The sequence below is a fragment of the Panthera onca genome, chromosome D1, assembly GCF_046562875.1.
Source record: "Panthera onca isolate mPanOnc1 chromosome D1, mPanOnc1 haplotype 2, whole genome shotgun sequence".
NCBI lineage: Eukaryota > Metazoa > Chordata > Mammalia > Carnivora > Felidae > Panthera > Panthera onca.
The window spans coordinates 109,700,875-109,722,650 of NC_138348.1; the positions used below are offsets into that span (position 1 = coordinate 109,700,875).

General features: G+C 38.5%; 1 protein-coding gene across 2 annotated transcripts in view; it reads left to right on the top strand.

Moving 5' to 3' along the window:
• GUCY1A2 (guanylate cyclase 1 soluble subunit alpha 2) overlaps positions 1-21,776 on the top strand; it is a 331,166-nt gene that overhangs the window by 301,643 nt on the left and 7,747 nt on the right. The gene's annotated exons all lie outside the window — the stretch shown is intronic.

Here is a 21,776-nt window from a genome sequence, read left to right on the forward strand (position 1 = left end):
GGGACAAAACAGAAGAGACTCATAAATATGGAGAACAAACTGAGGGTTGTGGGAGGGGGGATGAGCTAAATGGGTAAGGGGCATTAAGGAATCTACTCCTGAAATCATTGTTTCACTATATGCTAATTTGGATGTAAATTTTAAAAAATAGAAAATTAAATTAAAAAGAAAATTATATTTCTTCTTTTCTAATTAGAGATAGTAGCATTAATATTACCTTCTTAAATGTGCCAATAAAAGTCTCATCTAGCAAAATTGAACGATATATGAATTCTCAACCTGCACTAAATGTTAGAGACATAAATAAACTTTGAAATGAATTAGATCAAAATCTTTCTTTTTCCACGAGGACATTGAGAACCAGAGAATCTAAGTGATTTAACCAAGGTTATTAGCTAATTTTCTTCTATGTCACCAGGATGGAGGTGGGGTGGGAATGACACTAAAATTTAAGAGGTGAGATTACATGGTTTATCAGCCTCTTCTCCTGTCTCATCTCTATTACTGCCTTGCCTTCTGTGGGACTGAAGTCATTAAAACTCTGTGTATATCTCCTTACAGTTTATCTAAGCTACTTCTGCATCTGATTGGTTCAATAATATAAAATATAGAGAACATAGAATTCCTTAAAATTGATTGTGGTCCTAATTTTTAAATAATGAAGTCAACAGAGAATTGTTCATTTTTCAAAATAAATGCACATATTTTCTTTTTCTACTCTGTCCCTTAATAATGGACTTGTTTTTAAGAAATCATTTTGATCAAAGACATAAAAACATGTGAGGCAATTATTTAACTGACACGAGTTGACTACAGTTATCTTTTCAAATCTCTCATTTGACGTATCTTTTTAAAGTTCCATCAAAAGACACGGAAAACATTTTAGTGTTTTGAATCTCTTGGTATTTAGTCTGTTGATGGAGTTTTTAGGCTGTTAAAGGTCAGAATTGATAATGTTCACAGAATCCAGTGGGGCAGAATCATGGTTTTGTTTGTTTGTTTGTTTTAAATTCAAGTTAGTTAACATACGTTGTAGTCTTGGCTTTAGGAGTAGAACCCAGTGATTCATCACAAAGTGTCCTCCTTAATGCCCATCACCCATTTAGCCCATCCCATCCACACCTCTCCTTCAGCAACCCTTAGTTCTCTATAATTAAGAGTCTCTTATGCTTTGCCTCCCTCTGTGTTTTTATCTTATTTTTCCTTCCCTTCTCTTAGAGGTGGAATCATCTTTAGCTATTTAGGATCCTGAAATTCATCAATTTAACAGACATTTGTTTTGCCATTCAAATAGGAAATGCATGCCAGAATGTACCCTCTCGCAAAACACCAGGCATGCAGACTATGGAATCCATAGTAAGCACACTTGGCTGTCAACATTTAACTCAGGATGCTTGCAGAAAAAAATGAGTCGCAGCATCAGCATAGGGCTCTCTGCCCTGTATTTTTCAGAGGACATGCAGGAAGACTATCCCTTTCTGAGGATTAACTTGAATTAAAAACCCATAAATTGATAATTCTACAGAATTGCCACAAAACCTGCAACTTCAAGTGTTTGTGACCTTAAAATGCATACATATTTGGTGAGATCCTTCTTGCTGTATTTCATAGTGACCTGGATTCTTACTGTCCTTATTTGGACAAGAGTGTTATTTCCAGAGCATGAATTACTGAGTTTCAAGGGATTTTAGGCTCTCTAGCTGACTCAATAACTATAGTTGCATTGGGCCTGTCTTCAAACCACATCAGATCTCAGAGCAAAGAGCAATGAAGCACAAAGCAAAAATACAGAGACTTCCATTTCTTCCACTGAGTTGGAAAGATGAATAGGAAAAATTCAGGACCTACAGAACTCTTTAAAAAACATAAAGAATCTTCATCATTTTTTATTTTCATTTTTCAGAACTGTCATCTTTCTCCAGCATTCAAAGGCATAGTGTCTAAAGCCACTGAAATAGAGTCCAGATACTTTCCTTATCAAAAAGATATTCAGATGGATAATTAGCAACAGCAGAGACTTCTAACGTAACACAGCAGATAGATGCCTGACTTTATCATTAATATTTTCTCAAACAATAGTAAAATGATAGTAAAGGTGTAAAAGAAGTACAGCCCTCTCCCAACATACAAGGAATGGAAGAGAGCAAGATGGAGAGTGTATACGTAAGTGGTATTTGACTTTGTCCAGAGGACAAAGCTGAAGTCTAGGGTTCTGATAAAAAAGGTACCGGTAAGAGGCAACCATATTCACTCTAAATCTAGATATTGGCCAATTCACTCAAATACACGAACACAGAATGAGAGAAAGGAACTAACAAGAGGGTTAATTTACCAAGTACAACATATAATGGAGAAGATTTCCAGAATAAGTACAGGAAGTAGAAACCACTCCAACTATTTTAAGCAGGAAGAGATTTCATACAATGAATGATGTGTTTACAGAATCAATGAAATGGGATAAAGAGCAGATTCTAAATCTCAAAATGATGCCTTAAATGCAAAACTGGCTAGTTAGGCAAGCCCCTACCCCTGAGGTTGCCACTAGAGCCATGGCCACTCCCATTGCTGCCTTTGAGCATCAGGAAACTGAAAAGTGGATACATTCCAGTGATTAGGCAATTATGTGAGAAAGTCACCAATAGGTGAGAAAAGCCCACTTTATGAGACTCAGGGAACTAGAAGCTGGAGACATCTTCTGCAAAATTCTAATCTTGACAGTCAGTGTTAACAGTTGCCAAAGGAAAATGGAGTCTACTTCACTTCTTTCATTTAAAATGGGCAAATTCATCTAACTGTAAGAACCTAATAATCACACACAAACAGTGGTAGGGAATTTGGGGAAATCTAGTTTTCTATCTGGGTAATGATGTGCTTACCTGAAACTCCATTACTAAGAAAGAATACAGTTGAGGGGACAAGTAACTTGAGAAGGATATCAGAGGTTTTCATTCCTTGAGATTTTGAACCAAAATTGTTCTATATTTCGGCAAGTGAACATGGCGGGGGGGGGGGGGGTTAAGTAAAAGTCTACATACTGAACAGTGATATTTCTAGCTGATTTCCTTCCATTCAGCTTTCAAAATGCTGTAAGCTAGGTATAATGCAATGGGCATGTTTGCAACATTGGTACTTGGACAAATTAGCTGAAGGGAAAACCACTAAATCTATTTTTTATTTGGGGAGCATAATGACATAGTCAGGGGAGACTCACAATTCCACAGTCTTACTACATTTATGACAAAGCCTCCAATCAGATTTTAATGGCTCACAGTTAAATAGAAGGAGACTTTGAGGAATATTAGTCATTTCTTGAATGCCTTTAATATGAAAGAGAAAGACCAAAACAAACAAGAAAAAAAAAGTTAATTATTTAATGTCTGGAGAAGCAGAAACAATACAGAGAACAACCACTAAAACCAAAAATCAATAAAAGATTGATTAATATTGTCATAGGTTTCAGATCATAATTAAGAGCACAGCACAGCAAAAAAGAAACAATCCTATAACATGAATGAGCTTTGGAAATTAAAAATGCCGTATGTGAACTTTTAAAATTCTATAGAAGAAGGAAAAGGTAATACTGAAAGCAATCTCATAGAAAATACAAGAGAAAAATGAGCAAGTAGATCAGATAGAAAGGAAAACAAGTTGAAGGATCAATTTACCAAGCCCAATGTCTGATCCATTTACCAAGCCCAATGTCTGATTAAGCAGAAATCCAGAAAAAGAACACATACAGGAAAAACATAAGAAATCATCAAAGAATTAACACCAACAATAACAAAATTCCCAGAACTAAAACATCTAACTTTCTATATTAAAACGTTCCGCTAGGGGTCATTTTAATGATTAAAAAAGATGCATTGATGGAGTTGTGGTCCAAGATGGTGACGCAGGAAGACCCTAAACTCCCCTCCTCCATGGATGCACCAAACCTACACCTATTTATAGAGCAATTCCTCCTGAAGAACTGAGGGATAACTGAACAGTTTCTGCACAACAAGAGGTAGACCACTTAAGACAAGAGCAAAAGAAACAGATATAGTAATGAAGGGATTGCCCACCTCCAATACTACCATTCACAGTGGGGAGGGATAGTACTGAAGAAAGTGTGAGCATATTTGCATTGTGGAAAATAAGAAAAGCTATAGCTTAAAACGTAAACTAGAACGTAGAGGAAGCAGAACACAACCCAGACCCCTGTCATATGTTGGGGAACTACTGGGACTCTCTCTAGGTCAGAGGGGCTGATGAGGGCCACTGTTTGCCTTCCTGCTCTAACTTGTTGGTGTGGACAGGACACCACAACCTGAGTGTAATAGCCAACCTGCTGCTTCTGAGTGTAATAGCCAACCTGCTGCTTCTGCAAGCCCTGGATCCCTAGCCCACAACAGCCCCAGATATCCTGGGACATTAAAAAAAAGCCATAGTTTCAAATAACAACTAGAATATAAAAGATCCCGCCCTAGAGTATGGCCAGGGGAGTTGCTGGAACTCTCTCTAGATGGAAAGGGCTGGCAAATACCATGGTTTATATCCCCACCCCCTCACACACCTTGAGAGCAAAGACAAGAGCACTGTCCTGGCCTCCCTACTAGCCTACAACCTCAGTGACTCCTATGCTCCAAGTCCACACCAGCCTTACCTGTTCTACCTAGGCAACCCCCACATGGCATACAACAGGACACCCGTGGTCCGTGATCACTATAGCTCCAGCCATCTCACCAAGGTGACAAAGATGCAAAGCACCCCGTAACATTCTATGTCCACACCACGTTGGTCCCAGACAACTTCCAGGGTACCCCGTAACCTCCTCATCCATGCCTGTTTTGGCTACAGCCAGCTGGCCAGAGGCCCTTGAGTGGAGTGCCACAGGACCCCCCAACACCTGCCTCTGATCCAACTGTTCTACTAGGTCACCTCCTGTGCAAAGCACTCAGGAAACCACCAGCCCACACCTATCTTGGCTCCAGCTATCCTGCCAGGGTACCCCTAGTGCAAGGCACTCCAAGACCGTTGGCTTGTACTCACTTCAGCTTCATGTGTCCTTCCAGGGGCTCTCTGCATAAAAAGCCCCATGTCTCCCTGGGCAGTGCCCACTTCAGCTCCAGTCATTCCTCCAGGGTGGACCCAATTCAGAAAGCCTTGGGACTCCCAGCCCATGACAGATGCAGTTTCAACCAGCTAGCCAAAGTCAGCAGACATATATAGTGTTTATAGGAGATGACCATATAAAGATCATTCCTTCAAGTTTAGAAGTACCAGTTCAGCCTAATTCATAGAAACAAACACAGAAAGTCAAGGAAAATGAAGAGATAGAGGAATATGCTTCACATGAAAGAATAAGACAAAACCTCAGAGAAAATAACGAAGTGAAATGGAGATAAGCAATCTGACAAGGAGTTCAATGTCATGTTCATAAAGTTGCTTATTGGACTGGAGAGATGAGTGAATGAGCTCCATGAGAACAAAGCAATAGAAAACAACCAGAGTTGAGAAATACAATAACTGAAAGGAAAAATACACTAGAGGCAATCAATAATGATTTAGAGGAGGCAGAAAAGCAGATTAGCAATCTGGAAGACAAGGCAATGGAAAGCCCCCAAGCCAAACAGCAAAAAGCAAAAAAAGAATTTAAAAAATGAAGATATATTAAGGATCTCTTGGGCAACATGAAGTGAAAAAACATTTGTGTTGTAGAGGGTCACAGAGAAGAGAGAAAGGGGCAGAAAACTTTGATGAAATAATAGTGAAAAAAGCACACAGAGTTCTAAACAAGATAAACCCAAGGAGGACCACACCATGATTAAAGATAGAAAAGCAACTAGTTATGTATTATGAAAACAATATAAGCCTAACTTCTACATGCCAAGGTTGATTCAGAATACAAACAGAAATAAAGGGTTTCCCAAACAAAACCTAAAGGACTTCATCACTAAACATGCCTTAGCAGCAATGTTAAAAGTGACTTATTTAAATGGAAAAGAAAAGGCCATAATTAGAAATAAGAAAATTGTTGGGGCACCTGGATGGCTCAGTCGGTTCAGTGTCCAACTTTGGCTCAGGTCATGATCTTGCAGTTTGTAAGTTTGAGCCCCGCTTCAGAGCCTGGAGCCTGCGTCAGATTCTGTATCTCCCTCTTCTCTGCCCCTCCCTGACTGACTGACTCTCTCTCTCTCTCTCTCTCTCTCAAAAATAAACATTAAGAAAACTAAAAAAAAAAACAAGAAAATTATGAAAGAAAAAATCCCATGATAAAAGCAAACACACAGTAAAAATAGTAGAACAATCACTTAAAAAGCTATTATGAGGATTAAAAATGGAAGTACTAAAATCAATTACATCAAAAAAGTTAAGAGGACTCACAAAATAAGATGTAAAATATGACAATGTAGACATGAAATGTGGAGTCAGAGAGTAATCTTCTGGAGAGAATGTGGAAAAGTGGAAAAAGCCACAGGGACTGAATTAAAAAGGGAGAAAGGAGAAAGGAGAGGGTTTAAATTCCATTAAGACTCTATAAACAGGGGGAGCACAGAGTCTGAAACTCTGCAGGTCAATAACTGGTGGTGCTCTGGTGAGAAGGGCAAATCCCTGGAAGCAGTGTGAAGTCTGGAGTCTTTGGGCCACACGAGGAGAAGCAGTTTCCCTGCAGGGAGGACATCTGGTAGAGGCTGTGTGGCTCCCCCATAGGCAAAGGCCCCAGTGGACCCTGGAGAACAACCACATTCCCTGGTGCTGGAACAAGGCCATTAAGGGTGAAGCCTGGTGCCAGATGTGTGTTGTGATTTTCCATAATCCCTGAAATGCTGCTGCTACACGATCATGTGAACTTTTTCTGGGGTGGGCTGGTACCCAGCCGCAGTCTCTAGGCATCAGCAGTGGCACGGTCTCATTAACATTCCTGGGTGCTGCCAGCACCCAGCCATTGCTCGGTGAGACTCTCCCACAGAGGGGCAAAACTGGTCAAAGCCACAGTCCCTCAGAAGTAAGGGGTTGGGAAAAGCAGCTGCATCTGAGATAGAACTCAGGAGGGAGGTGTTGCCTGGGGCTTGGTCACAAACCATGGAAAAGTGGGGAGTGGACAGAAGCCAAGGACAGGTGCATGATTGCTGATCAGGGAGAACAGAGTTCTGATACCAGAGACAGGGTAGCTGGGTGACACCATGTTCACCACTCTCACGCATGCACATACACACCTGCAAGTGCCACAACAATCCACCCCAATAAGCTAAGCAGTGCCATCTAGTGGAGAATAGAGCTGTTACACTAAGCCCCACCCAACTGGGCCAACTTCGCTCTTCAGGAACACAAGTCTCTCCACCTGCTTAGTTTAAGGGCTATAAATCAATTCATGGCTTGACTTCTAGGGGAAAACGATGTAATTCCAATTGTATTTCAGTCTGTTCCCTGGTCCATCTATTCAGTTTTCTTATTTTCTCCTTTTTATTTCCTTTTTCTTGAATACAGACAGAAAAAATATTTTATTTTAAATTTCTATTAAATATATATATTTTAAATTTTTTCTACTATATTTTTTACTTTTTTGTAAATTTTTCAAATTATATTTTACATCCATTATTTCATTTTATTCTATTTCAGTGTATTCATTTTTTTCAAATTTTCAAATGATTTCCTTCCCTCCCTCTTTTTCCTCTATCAAGACCCTTTCAACACCCCGACCAAAACACACCTTGAATCTAGCATCATTTATTTGATTTGTATGTGTGTGTTTTAATTTTAATTTATTTTAATTTTAATTTTTCTTTACCTCATTAATTCCATTTCTTAATTCAAAATATGAAATGAAGGAATTCACCCCAAAAGAAAGAGCATGAAGAAATGACAGCCAGGGACTTAACCAACACAGATACAAGCAAGATGTCTGAACCAGAGTTTAGAATCATGATAGTAAGAATACTAGCTGGAGTTGAAAATAGATTAGAATCCCTTTCTGCAGAGATAAAAGTAGTAAAAGCTAGTCAGGATGAAATTAAAAAAATGCGATAACATAGTTGGCAATCTCGAATGATGCCATGGTGGCAGGGATGGATGAGGCAGAGCAGACGTTCAGCAGTATAGAGCACAAACTTATGGAGAATAATGAAGCAGAAACAAAGAGGGAGACTAAGGCAAAAGAGCACGATTTAAGAATTAGATAAATCAGTGACTCATTAAAAAAGAACAATGTCAGGGATTCCTGGGTGGCTCCGTCAGTTAAGCGTCTGACTTCAGCTCAGGTCATGATCTCACAGTCCATGAGTTCAAGCCCCACATCGGGCTCTGTGCTGACAGCTCAGAGCCTGGAGCCTGTTTCTGATTCTGTGTCTCCCTGTCTCTCTGACGCTCCCCCGTTCAAGCTCTGTCTCAAGAAAATAAATAAACGTCGGGGCACCTGGGTGGCTCAGTCGGTTAAGCATCTGACTTCGGCTCAGGTCATGATCTCACGGTCCATGAGTTTGAGCCCCTCTTCGGGCTCTGTGCTGACAGCTCAGAGCCTGGAGCCTGCTTCAGATTCTGTGTCTCCCTCTCTCTCTGACCCTCCCCTGTTCATGCTGTGTCTTTCTCTGTCTCAAAAATAAATAAACATTAAAAAAATAAATAAATAAACGTTAAAAAAATTAAAAAAGAAAAAAGGAACAATGTCAGAATCATAAGGTCCCAGAAGATGAAGAGAGGAAAAAAAGGGAGCAAATCATAGTGGAAAACTTTCCTAACCTGGGGAAAGACACAGACATCAAAATCTAGGAAGCACAGAAGACTCCTATTACATTCAACAAAAAACAACCATCAACAAGGCATATCATAGTCAAATTCACAAAATACTCAGGCAAGGAGAGAATCACGAAAGCAGCAAGGGAATAAAAGTCCTTAACCTACAAGGGAAGACAGATCAGGTTTGCAGCAGACCTATCCTCAGAAACTTGGCAGGCCAGAAAGGAGTGGCAGGATATGTCCAATGTGCTGAATCAGAAAAACATGCAGCCAAGTATTCGTTATCCAGCAAGGCTGTCATTCAAAATAGAAGGAGAGATTAATGTTTCCCAGACAAACAAAACTTAAAGGAGTTCACGACCACTAAACCAGCCCTACAAAAAATTTAAAGGGGGAGTCTCTGAGGGAGAAAAGACGAAAATACACACATACATGCATGCATACATACACACACATACATACATACGTACCAAAAGCAACAAAGACTAGAAAGGACCAGAGACCACCACCAGACACTCCAACTCTACAAGAAACATAATGGCAATAAACTAATATCTTTCAGTACTCACTCTAAACGTCAATGGACTAAATGCTCCAATCAAAAAACAAAGGGTAACAGAATGGATAAGAAAACAAGATCCATCTATATGTTGTTTACAAAAGACCCACTTTAGACCTAAAGACACCTTCAGACTGAAAGGGGATGGAGAACCATCTACCATGCTAATGGTTGCCAAAAGAAAGCTGGAGTAGCCATACTTATATCAGAAAATCTAGACTTTAAAATAAAGACTGTAATGAGAGATGAAGAAGGGCATTATATCATAATTAAGGGGTCTATCCGCCAAGGAGACCTAACAGTTGTAAACATTTATGCTCCAAATGTAAGAGCACACAAATAAATAAATCAATTAATCAACACCCCACTTACAGCAATGCACAGATCATCTAATCAGAAAATCTAGAAGGAAACAATGGTTTTGAATGACACACTGGACCAGATGGACTTAACACATATATTCAGAATATTTCATCCTCAAGCAGTGGTATATACATTCTTCCCAGTGCACATGGAACATTCTCCAGAATAGATCACATTCTGGGACACAAATCAGTCCCCAACAAATACAAAAAGATCAAGATCATACCATGCATATTTTCAGACCACAATGCTATGAAACTCAAAATCAACCACAAGAAAAAATTTGGAAAGACAACAAATACTTGGAGACTAAAGAACATCCTACTAAAGAATGAATTGGTAACCAAGAAGTTAAAGAGGAAATTTAAAAATACATGGAAGCCAATGAAAATGATAACACCACAGCCCAAAACCTCTGTGATGCAGCGAAGACGGTCATAAGAGGGAAATATATAACAATCCAGGCCTTACTAAAGAAGGAAGAAAGGTCTCAGATACACAACCTAACCTTACACCTTAAAGAGCTGGAAAAAGAACAGCAAATAAAACCCCAACCAGCAGAAGACAGGAAATAATAAAGATTAGAGCAGAAACTCATGCTATAGAAACTAAAAACAAAACAAAACAAACAAACAAACCCCAAAAAACCCAGTAGAACAGATCAATGAAATCAGAAGCTGGCTCTTTGAAAGAATCAACAAAACTAATAAACCATTCGCCAGTTTGATCAAAAAGAAAGAAGGAAAGGACCCAAATAAATAAAATCAAGAATAAAAGAGGAGAGATCACAACTAACATAGCAGAAATAAAAACAATAATAAGAGAATATTATGAGCAATTATATGCCAATAAAATGGGCAGTCTGGAATAATGGACGAATTCCTAGAAACATGTAATCTACCTAAACTGAAACAGGAAGAAATAGAAACTTTGAACAGACCCATAACCAGTAAAGAAATTGAATTAGTAATCAAAAATCTCCCCCCAAAAACAGAGTCCAGGGCCAGATGGCTTTCCAGGGGAATTCTACCAAACACCTAAGGAAGAGTTAAAACCCATACTCTTGAAGCTATTCCAAAAAATAGAAATGGAAGGAAAACTTTCAAACACTTTCTATGAAGCCAGCATTGCCTTGATTCCAAACCATAGAAAGACCCTACCAAAAAGGAGAACTATGGACCAATTTCCCTGATGAACATGCATGCAAAAATCCTCAACAAGATACTAGCCAACCAGATCCAACAATACATTAAAAAAATTATTCACCACGACCCAGTAGGATTTATACCTGGGATGTAGGGCTGGTTCAATATCTGCAAAACAATCAATGTGATACATCACATCAATAAAAGAAAGACAAGAACCACACGATCCTCTCAATAGATGCAGAAAAAACATTTGACAGAATACAGCATCCTTTCTTGATAAAAACCCTCAAGAAAGTAGGGATAGCAGGAGCACACCTTAAGATCATAAAAGCCATAGATGAATGACCCAATGCTAATATCATCCTCAAAGGGGAAAAACTGAGAGCTTTCCCCCTAAGGTCAGGGACAAGACAGGGATGTCCACTCTCACCACTGTTATTCAACATAGTATTGGAAGTCTTAGCCTCAGCAATCAGACAACACAAAGAAATAAAAGGCAACCAAATTGGCAAGGAGGTCAAACTTTGACTCTTCACAGGTGATATGATACTCTATATGGAAAACCCAAAAGATTCCACAAAAAACTGCTAGAACTAATACATGAATTCAGCAAAGTTGCAGGATATAATATCAATGCACAGAAATCTATTGCATTCCTATACAGCAACAATGAAGCAACAAAAGAGAAATAAGGAATCCCATTTACAATTGCACCAAAAACCATAAAATACCTAGGAGTAAATCTAACCAAGGAGGTGAAAAATGTATACACTGAAAACTATAGAAAGCTTTTGAAAGAAATTGAGGAAGACACCAAAAAATGGAAAAATATTCCATGCTGTTGGATAGGAAGAACAAATATTGTTACAATGTCAATACTACCAAAAGCACTCTACATATTCAATGCTATACCTATCAAAATAACAGAAGCATTTTTCACAGAGCTAGAACAAACTGTCCTAAGATTTGTATGGAACCAGAAAAGACCCCGAATAGCCAAAGCGATCTTGAAAAATAAAACCAAAGCAGGAGGCATCACAATCCTGGACTTCAAGCTGTATTACAAAGCTGTAATCATCAAGACAGTATGGTACTGGCACAAGAACAGACACTCAGATCAATGGAACAGAATAGAGAACCCACAAATGGACCCACACACGTATGGCCAATTTATCTTTGACAAAGCAGGAAAGAATATCCAATGGAATAAACACAGTGTCTTCAGCAAGTGGTGCTGGGAACACTGGACAGCGACATGCAGAAAAATGAACCTGGACTACTTTCTTACACCATACACAAAAATAAACTCAAAATGGATGAAAGACCTCAATGTAAGACAGAAAGCCATCAAAATCATCAAGGAGAAAGCAGGCAAAAACCTCTTTGACCTTGGCCGCAGCAACTTCTTACTCAACATCTCTCCAGAGGCAAGGGAAACAAAAGCAAAAATGAACTACTGGGATCTCATCAATTGATGCTAAAAAGCTTCTGCATAGCAAAGGAAACGATCGGCAAAACTAAAAAACAACCAATGGATTGGGAGAAGATATTTGCAAACGGAATATCAGATAAAGGGTTAGTATCCAAAAATCTATAAATAACTTATCAAACTCAACACCCAAAAAACAACTAATCCAATGAAGAAATGGGCAAAAGATATGAATAGACACTTCTCCAAAGAAGACACCCAGGTGGCCAACCAACACATGAAAACATGCTCAACATCACTCACCATCAGGGAAATACATCAAACCCACAATGAGATACCACCTCACACCTGTCAGAATGGCTAACATGAACAACTCAGGCAACACAAGATGTTGGTGAAAATGCAGAGAAGGAGGATCTCTTTTGCACTGTTGGTGGGAATGCAAACTGGTGCAGCCCCTCTGGAAAACAGTATGGAGGTTCCTCAAAAAATTAAAAATAGAACTATCCTACAACCCAGCAATGGCACTATTAGGTATTTACCCAAGGGATATGGGTATGCTGTTTCAAAGGGGAACATGCATCCCAGTGTTTGTGGCAGCACTGTCAACAGTATCCAAGTAGGGAAAGAGCTCAAATGTCCATTGATGGATGAATGGATAAAGAAGATGTGGTGTATTCACACACAATGGAGTATTACTTGGCAATTAAAAAGAATGAAATCTTGCCATTTGCAACTATGGAACTAGAGGGTATTATGCCAAGCAAAATTAGTCAGAGAAAGACAAATATCACATGACTTCACTCATATGAGGACTTTAAGACAGAGAACAGATGAACACAAGGGAAGGGAAGTAAAAATAATATAAAAACAGGGAGGGGGACAAAACATAGGAGACTCTTAAATACGGAGAACAAACAGAAGGTTATTGGAGGGGTTGTGGGAGGGGGGATGGGCTAAATGGGTAAGGGGCATTAAGGAATCTACTCCTGAAATCATTGTTGCACTATATGCTAACTAACTTGGATGTAAATTAAAAACTTTTAAAAATTAAAATAAATAGAAAAAATAAACATTAAAAATAAAAAAAATAAAAGATCAATGGAAACAAGAGTTTGTTTTTGGGGAAGGCCAAATTATCAAAAGTGATAAAGCTTTAGCTTGACTCCTCATGAAAAAAAAAAAAAGAGGAATGAAATAAATCCAAAATGAAGAGAAGAATCTATACCATGGACATACAAAGGATTATAAGAGACTACTATGAAAAATTATATGGTAACAAATTGGACAATTTCAAAGAAATGGCCAAATTCCTAGAAACATGCAATCTTCCAAATGGAATGAGGAAGAAAGAGAAAATCTGAACAGGACCAATTAGCAGTAACAAAATTGAGTTGGTAATAGGAAAACTGCCACAAAAGTCCAGGACCAGATATATTCTCAGGTAAGTTCTTCTCAGGTAATTAAGAAGAATTAATACCAATTTTCCTGAAACTATTCCAAAAAATATAAGACAAAACTTCCAAACACATTTTATGAAGCCAGCATTACTGTGATACCAAAACCAGAAAAGGATAACACAAAAAAGGAGTATTATAGGCCAATATCTCTGGTGAACAGAGTTGTAAAAATCCTCAGCAAAATGTCAGCAAACTGCATTCAACAATACAATAAAAGGATCATTGACCATGATCAAGTAAGATTTATTCTGGGGTATGAGGATGATTTAGTGTCTGCAAATGAATTGATACATTATGGTAACAAATGAAGGATAAAAATCAGATGTTCATCTTAGTAGATGCAAAAAAAAAATCATGTGACAAAATCCAACATGCTTCCATGATAAAAACTCTCAAAGTGGGTTTTTAGACAGAAATACTTCAACCTAGTAAGAGTAAGGTGTGGCAAACCCAAGATAGTATACACTCAATAGGGAAAAACTGACAGCTTTTTATTTTTTTTCCCTATGTTTCTTTTTGAAGGAGTAAGAGACATCATGAGTGGGGGAGGGACAGAGAGCAAGGGAGACACAGAATCTGAAGCAGGCTCCAGGCTCAGAACTGTCAGCACAAGCTGTGAGATCATGACCTGAGCCAATGTCGGATGCTTAACTGACTAAACCACCCAGGCGCCCCAAGAGCCTTTTCTTTAAGACCAGGAATAACACAAACATGTCCATTCTCATCACTTTTATCCAACATAGTACTGGAAGTTCTAGTCACAACAGTTACAAAAGAAAAAGAAATAAAAGGCATCCAAACCGATAAGGAAGGGGTAAAACTGTCACTATTTGCAGATGGCATGATACAGAGAAAATATAGAAAACCCTCAAGTCACTACCACAACAGTGTTAAAAGTAATAAATTTAATAACATTGCAAGATACCAAACTGAGACATCAGTTGCATTTTTATACAGTAATAATGAAGTAACAGAAAGAGAACTTAAGAAAACAATTCTGTTTATAGTGGCACCAAAAACAAATAAAATACCTAGGAATAAATTGAACCAAGGAGTTGACACACCTGTACCCAACAACTCTAAAAGATTAATGAAAGCAATTGAAGAGGACACAAAAGACATATTATGCTCATAGGCTGGAACAATAAATATTGTTGAAATATCCATACTACCCAAAGCATTCTATATTTTTAATCAGTGCCTGTGGAAATACCAATAGCATTTTCCAAAGAACTGAACAAATAACTCAAAAATTTGTATGAAACCACAAAAGACCCTGAATAGCCAAAGCAATCTTGAGAAAGAACAAAGGTGGAGGGATCACAATCTGAGATTTCAAGATATACTCCAAAGCTACAATAATGAAAACTGTATGGCACTAGCACAAAACTAGACACATAGATCAAGGGAACAGAACAGAGTCTAGAAATAAACCCACATTTATACTGTCATTTAATCTATAACAAAGGAGACAAGAATGTATAATGGGGAAATCTCTTCAGTAAACAGTGTTGGAAAGACTGGATGCTACCTACAAAATGAAACTGGACCACTTTCTTACAGCATACACAAAAACTCAAAATGGAATAGAGACCTAAATGTGGGACCTGAAATCATAAAACTCTTCGATGAAAACATAGGCAGTAATCTCTTTGGCATGAATATTAGCAACATTTTTTTCTAGATATGTCTCCTCAGGTAAAGGAAACAAAAGCAAAAATAAACTGTTAAGGCTACACCAATATAAAAAGCTTTCACACAGCGAAATAAACTACCAACAAAACAAAAAGGCATCGTACTGAATGGGAGAAGACATTTGCAAATGACATATCCAACAACGGATTAATCTCCAAAATTTATAAAGACCTCTTATACAACTCAACACCAAAAAAGAAAAAAAAAGCAAACAAACAAACAAACAAAAAAACAAACAAGCAGTCTGATTAAAAATTGGGCAGGGGACCTGATCTGACATTTTCTTTTTTTTTAAAGAAAGATAGAGATACCAACAGACATGGAAGATGCTGAACATCACTGATCATCAGGAAAATGCAAATCAAAACCACAATGAGTTATCACCTTATACCTTTGAGAATAGCTAGTTTCACAAAGAGAAGAAATAACAAGAATTGGTGAGGATGAGGAGATAAAGAACCATGTGCTCTGTTGATGGGAACATAAACTGGTGCAGTCACTGTGAAAATCAGTATAGAGTTTCCTCAAAATGCTGTATGATCCAATAATTCCACTCTTGGGTATTCACCCAAAGGAAAAAAAAAACACTAGCTCATAAAGATATCTTGACCACTATATTTTTGCAGCATTATTTACAGTAGTCAAGTTACAGAAGCACCCTAAGTAGCCATAGATGAAAGGATAAATATATGGTATATTTAAAAAATGGAATATTACTCAGCCATAAAAAAGAATGAGGTCTTGCCATTTGTGACAACAATGAATGCACATAGGTTGCATTATGTTAAGTGAATTCAAGCAGTCAGATAAAGACAAATACCATAGGACTTCACTTGTATGTGGAATCTAAAAAATGAAATGAACAAAGATAAAAAGCAAAAATAGACTCTTAAGTATGGAAAGCCATCTGGTGGTTGCCATAGAGGAGGGGGTAGGCAAAAAGGGGTGCAGGTAAGTGGGAGGTACAGACTTTCAGTTTTGGAATGAATTGGTCACGGGAGTAAAAGGTACCATATAGGGAATGTAGTCAGTGGCACTGGAATCGTGTTGTACAGTGACAGACTGCAGCTACACTTGAGCTGAGCACAGCCTAAATTGTAGAGTTGTCCAGTCACTGTGTTGTACACCTGAAACAAATGTTACACTGGTCAGCTATACTTCAAACAAACAAACAGCAAACAAACAAACCCCGTGCAGTGTATCCTGGGTGTCTCAGTGGGTTAAGTGTCTGATTCTTGGTTTCTATCCAGATCATGACTTCACAGTTCGTGAGATCGAGCCCCAGGTTGGGCTCTGTGCTGACAGTCTGGAGCCTGCTTGGGAATCTCTCTCTCTCTCTCTCTCTCTCTCTCTCCTCCTCCTCCTCCTCCTCCTCCTCCCCTGCTCATGCTCTGTCTCTTGCTGCCTCACAATAAGTTAACTAAATAATTTTTTTTAAAAAAGGTAGAGAAAAAGATACATTGAGATATATTATCCTTAGTTTTCCTAACACCAGAGATAGAATGATGATGATGAGAGAGACTGATCAACATCAAGGAGAAAATTCATATCCACTGGAGTAGCAAACAGAATGAAATCTGAGTTTCTAGCAGCAAGTTCTGAGGGGAAAGTAATTTCCAAACAAAAATTTAATGCCTAATGAGAACAATCAAACTGAGAGTTAACTAAAGACATTTCAGACATCCAAGGTCTTTAAAAGGTCATTATCCAGATAATCTTTCAGGCCCTCAGCTCTGAAAGATGCAGCATATATTACCCTATCTTGCCTCGGTCTTACATCCCCTTTTGGCGAGTGGTAGCATGGTAATTTGTAGACAAGTTAGTGACCACCCTGGTAAGCATTCTGAATGGTCACTATCTCAGAGCTTTCTGCATATTACATGGATCTTTTCAGTTGTTGAAACGAAGGTTTTCTAATCTCACAAGATGACTTCAAACAAGTAGGTCTTAGGTGACTACCTACACTAGTGGGTCACCATTAGAGACTGCAACGACATGTATTAATTTCCTCAAGGTAGGTTCTGTCTGTGGGTGGTCCATGGTGTCCACTCGGCTAAATCAAAACAAAAACATAACCAACCACTTTATAGAAAGATATTTTCAGCAAAAATAAAAATTCTTCTCAGTCCTCTCCTGTCCCACAATTAATATGATCAGAAGTAGAAATGCACTGGGTCAGCACCCAGCTCGTGGAAGGCAGTGAATAAAATAACTTTTGACTGGCTGATGGCTGAATTCACTGACCAAAGACTGCATGAAGCCTGGCTCAAGAATTGCACGACTGGTTATTTTTCCTCATAATAGAGTCTAGAGAATTGCGGGAAATACATAGAGCAAGTGGACATAATTCACAATGAAATCATTGTATGTAATTGGAGAAAAGTATATAGAAGAATGAAAGACCAGATTCTGACCTTATCCTATAGATGACCAAGCTGTATTTTATAGAAGCCAATTTGCAGAAGTTAATAAATCTTCTGATCTGCAGAAGTTAATAAATCCCAGAATAAGTTGCCTGAAATGTCACTGTTACAATTCTGTTACCTATTAAAAAGCTCTGAGTCCCGTGTTAAAATGTAAATTACATTTAGGTCATTTGGACCTCAGTGCGAATAAGTTTCAGGTCCATTTATAGAACAGAATACAGGATAGAGCACAAAGCTTGGTGTGGTCAGAGATGTGCAAATAAGAACTGAGTGAGTCAGAGATGGCTTAGTTTTCCTAACAGTTTTCCTAACAGTGAGGGAGCATGGTATCCAGCTCCCCTCACATGTTTGGGGGCCATCCAGTGATTCAAAGCAGCAGAGTATTCTCATCTTGAAAATCAATTTGTAGGAAAAACTTTGTTGAGAGACGATGAATACTAACAGGCAGGTGAAGTAGGATTTGTGTGCCTTCCCAATACTTATTAAACATGTTGCCAAAACCCCCAGGTTATATATCAACCAGCTGGGGATTATGGCTGGGGATGAATTTAGATTTGTGTGGCATCGAAGCTTCCATATCAGTCCCAAGTTGCTGAAGAAATGGATTCTTAGGCAGAGCTTTAGAGCCAGCCCAGGGACTTGGACTTAATAAAGCATTTCAGAGGGGATCAGAGGTTCTGGAGTGATCAGTGTATAAATTCCTAATCCCTGTATACACATTTGAGCATTTATTCAGCACCACGACTCATCATCGCCAGGCATGCTGTGTGAAATGTTTCCCCTGACCTCCCGCACAGACCCACCAGGAACTCATTCAGATTGTACTACTGGAAGCCATCTCAATATTTCACTTCAGCATTCATTTATACAAACGCTGCTAAATCCTGGATATCATAGGAGCTTCTGTGAATTTGCTCTTCTGTGCTCTCATTCATGTAATTGAAGTTTAAAACTGTACTGAGTTTATTAATACAAAAATATTTAGTTGGAGAAGAATAAAGCCCCATAAAAGCTACTGTCTTTGTGATTTTTAGCACATCAAATATGAGACGTATTTAAAAAGTCAAGAGATCAATTCATTGTGAAGTTTCCTACCAAAGTGCAGTGAATTATTTAAAAGCACTGCCTCTAAAGCCGCTAGTGACCCACTTTCAGTCATTTACAAGTACTTTCATAGATGTAAACTCAATGTTATTTTTCAGTGTCAGAACATCTCAATTACGGCAAAATATGAAGACCTTGGTGACTCAAATAGAGCATAAAAAAATAGAGGACTTAACATAAATAGAAGAATATAGCTCATGTGGAGTCCTATCTACTGCATGGGACTTTAAGGAGACTTGTTTGAAAGGTTGGTGTTGTGGCTCAATTTTATAATTGGTAGAGGTGAACTTTATTGCTCTGGCTCTTGACTTTTGTACTAAGATGCACAGTCATCTCTCTAGTAACCATGCAGAATTTCCTTCTTTGGATTTTATTTTATGTGTTACTCAAGACCGCCTTGTATTGCTGCTACTTTGTTCCTGTGAGTATTTCTTGCCTTTTAAATTCTATGTTAAGTCATTCTGGGCATGCCTACTTCTTCTCGTCCATTCAGAAAACCATTACAGCATGTCGCCAGCACTCAACATGTTTGTTGATTGATACCCAATTATTTTCACATCGATGACCATTCTGTTTGAGCTAAGCAAAATTATTGTGGAATTCAGTGCTAAACTTAACTACTGTTGAGGAATCTTACATTTTATTTCAGAAGTGACTGGTTATATATTGTATGTACAGAAAATTGACATCTGTAAAAACAAAAAGAAAGCAAACTACCAACAATTTCATTGTGATTGTCATTAATGCCTTACCTATATCTCAGTTTCATTGTTATCACAGAAAGCTATCTTAGTCTTTTTTTTTTTTTTTTTTTTTTTTTTGAGAGAGACAGAGAGTGAGCATGAGTTGGGGAGGGGCAGAGAAAGAGAGAATCCTAAGCAGGAATCCAGCACAGAGCCCTATGCAGGGCTTGTACCCACAAACTGTGAGATCATGACCTGAGCTGAAATCAAGAGTCGGGCTTAACTGACTGAGCCCTCCAGGCATCCTATCTTAGTGTAGACTTATTTATTATAGGGTTGAGCTTAATTAGGAGTTAACAAATCTGGATTCTAGTTCCAAGGCCACTGCTGTCTTACTGCTTAAGACATTAAATTAGAGTGATTGAGCAAATCAGCCTAACTTAATCCAGGCTTGCTTTTACCATAAATTTGTCAGAGAAGAGCATGTTGTTGTCAGAGAAGAGATTCTGCATAGGGTTATGTGGATGAGGATGAAAAAGGGAAAGAATTCTGAAATTTTAGAGCCTCATTTCCTTATATTCCAAGTTAGTATGGTCATTGTATAATATTTTTAAAGAAATGGTGAGTTAAAACTTAAAAATCCTTGGGGTACCTGGGTACCTTGGTCAGTCGAGCGTCCGAGTTTGGCTCAGGTCATGATCTCATGGTTTATGAGTTCTAGCCCTGTGTCGGGATCTGTGCTGACAGCTCAGAGTCTGGAGTCTGCTTCAGATTCTGTGTCTCCCTCTCTCTCGCTTTCCCCCCACCCCCATCTCTGTCTCTCTCTCAGAAATAAACATTAAAAAGACAACTAAAGCTTAAAAATCCTTTACAAAGCAAAATAGTACCACTCCTGTTGGTAAAAGTAAATATAGACTGCTCCTCCTACTATAAGAATTCTTAGTGCTATCAGCTGTTGTTTTCATATATTTTATCCATTAAACATCAAGGAATGTTTTTTTCCCTCTCAGTGTGGAGATGATTATCAGTGCTTGTGCAATGATCTTTCATTCCCACACGTCCTTTGTTTTCCATGAACTTACTGTCCTTTTTGACCCTGCCTTCTACCACAGCTGGTTCTTGTACCTGACCAGTCTCTTACACTGCATACCTGGTATCTGCTGTCACCATTCACCTGGCTCAGGAAAATGAGCTGTTTTTAGGAAAGGGGTGATGCTGGGTTTGGCTACTCTCTGCCTTCCAAATAAAGTCTACATGTTTAGGATTTCAAAGTGTTGTCTTACCCTACTGCTGATGCAGACCCTTCACTGTCTTCCTCATTATGTAAACATGGTTGGAAATGCATTGATACTGATCACACATTTCCCTATTACAGTGGGCTTTGGTTTTCAGTATTTATTTCCTGCTTCTTTTATTCCATGTTTCCATCTCTGTTGACAAAACTTGGTATTCTACTCACGAGTATATTCACAAGAGTGCCCAGGAGATTTTTCTCAGGCAATAAGAAGCAACCGAGTAGGGCTGTTGAGTTAAATTGAATGGCGGGGCCACACCTTTAGGTCTGGGTATTGAACTTAATGTTTCATGGACCTGGACAAGAGTAAGTCTCTGGTGTTTGTGTACTAGAAAAGAGTAAGTGTGACTGGAAGGGAAGAGTCACACTGTTTGACCAGTAAATGCTGGAGTTCACAAAACATTGCTAGAGATCAGTGACCAACTATTGAAGACACTTGAAGTCATGAATGTTCTACATTGCTAAATAACTGATATGTTTGATACACAGGACACACATTTAAAGCCTATCAAGAATCTGCAAAACATAAGAGGAGTGTTCCAGAATTTAGGCAGGTTTTAAAACCAGAAAGGGTAAATACTACATATTCAAATAAAGATTTGTGTTATACATGGGGTGCCTGGGTGGCTCACTCAGTGGAGCATCTGACTGGATTTTGGCACAGGTCATGATCTCACAGTCGTGTGATTGAGCCCTCAAGTTGGGCTCATGCTGAGCCTGGAGCCTGCTTGGGTTTCTCAGTCTCCCTCTCTGTCTTTGCCCCTTCCCTGCTTGTGTGCATGCACACATGCTCTCAAAATAAATAAGTAAACATTAAAAAAAGAAAGAATTTGCATTGTACAGTTTTCTTTTGCCTTTTGTTTAGGAAAAAAATCAAATTTGAAAAATATTTTCAAGTAG